We start from the raw sequence: 1,154 nt of genomic DNA on the forward strand, positions 1-1,154 counted from the left end.
CCTGTCCCTTCAAGTCCTCTTCCCCCCCACCCCCCCTCGCTAATTCTCCAATCTGCAGGCAGGTCCCGACGCCTCTCCTCCGCGGGAACCAGGGGCAAGCCGGGGCAGCTCCCCTTTACCTCCCAATGAGCACGAGGGAGCCAAGCCTCCCACCCCCTGAGCAGAGGCTGCGAGGCAGGTCTGGGCATTGCCTGCCGCTCCTCCCCGCCGCCGGCTTCCAGGCCGAGCCTTTCTCTGCCCTTCCCCTTCTCTTTTGGGGAGAGGACGAGGGAGGGCGTTCGCCTCTCCCTTCCAGACTAGAGCGAGGACGCTCCGACGGATTAGCCCCGGGGCCGGCTGCGGCTGAGGAAGGGACTGGCAACTGTGCCCACCCCGGCTCAGCCTAATGAGGTGCGGAGCCCCGGGCCCGAGGCTCGCCCCCCTGCGTCTGCTCCAGCCCGCCCGACTCCCTTCTCCCCAAACAGCTGCTTGGGGGAAGCAGGGGGAGGGGCACGGGCAGGGTCGGGAGACACCGCGGAGAAACAGCTGGGCCTCCGCCTCGCCACTTAATCTCGATTGATAACCAATCGCCACAGAGGGATACTTTTCAGCCAATGGGGCCCTGGTAGCTGACAGGACCTTGGCGGCAGCCAATGAGAGGACAGCTGGGGGCTGCGGGGAGAGGAGGATTGCGCCTGCGGACCAATGGGCCCCGAGTTTGGGAGAGGAGGTAATTTGAGCGCCAGGGTGGGTGTGTCCAGGGAAAGCTTCCTACTTCTAACCTCCGCCCCCCTCTTCTTGATTCACCCCCCCCCCCTCAGCTGCCGCCCCTACTGAGCATGCCCAACTCACTCCCCTGCCTCCCGCTAGCCTCATGGAGCAGTTCCGACGGGCTCTGCTAGGTTGGCCGGGTTTTCCACCCAGCTTAGAAGGAAGGTCTGGAGGGAGGGACCCAGGCTCCTGCAGAACCCCAGCACCCCAAGTTCTTTATTTGTCCCGGGCTTGGAAGGGAAGGTCGGGGCCCCGTGGGAGACTCCTAAAAGGAGCAAGGAACCGGGAGTAACCGCAGAGATTCCGTCTGGGCCAGCTGGCGTCCGAGTCCTGAGCTCGCACCCCTCTCCCCTCACTGGGGTCCAGCAAGGGCCGGGGGGCGTGGGCCGGCGGAGGGTGACGGG

General features: G+C 65.9%; 1 pseudogene; it reads right to left on the minus strand.

Moving 5' to 3' along the window:
- Window positions 1-1,154, minus strand: LOC116422510 (annotated as a pseudogene).

This window comes from Sarcophilus harrisii, chromosome 3 (assembly GCF_902635505.1).
Source record: "Sarcophilus harrisii chromosome 3, mSarHar1.11, whole genome shotgun sequence".
Classification (NCBI taxonomy): domain Eukaryota; kingdom Metazoa; phylum Chordata; class Mammalia; order Dasyuromorphia; family Dasyuridae; genus Sarcophilus; species Sarcophilus harrisii.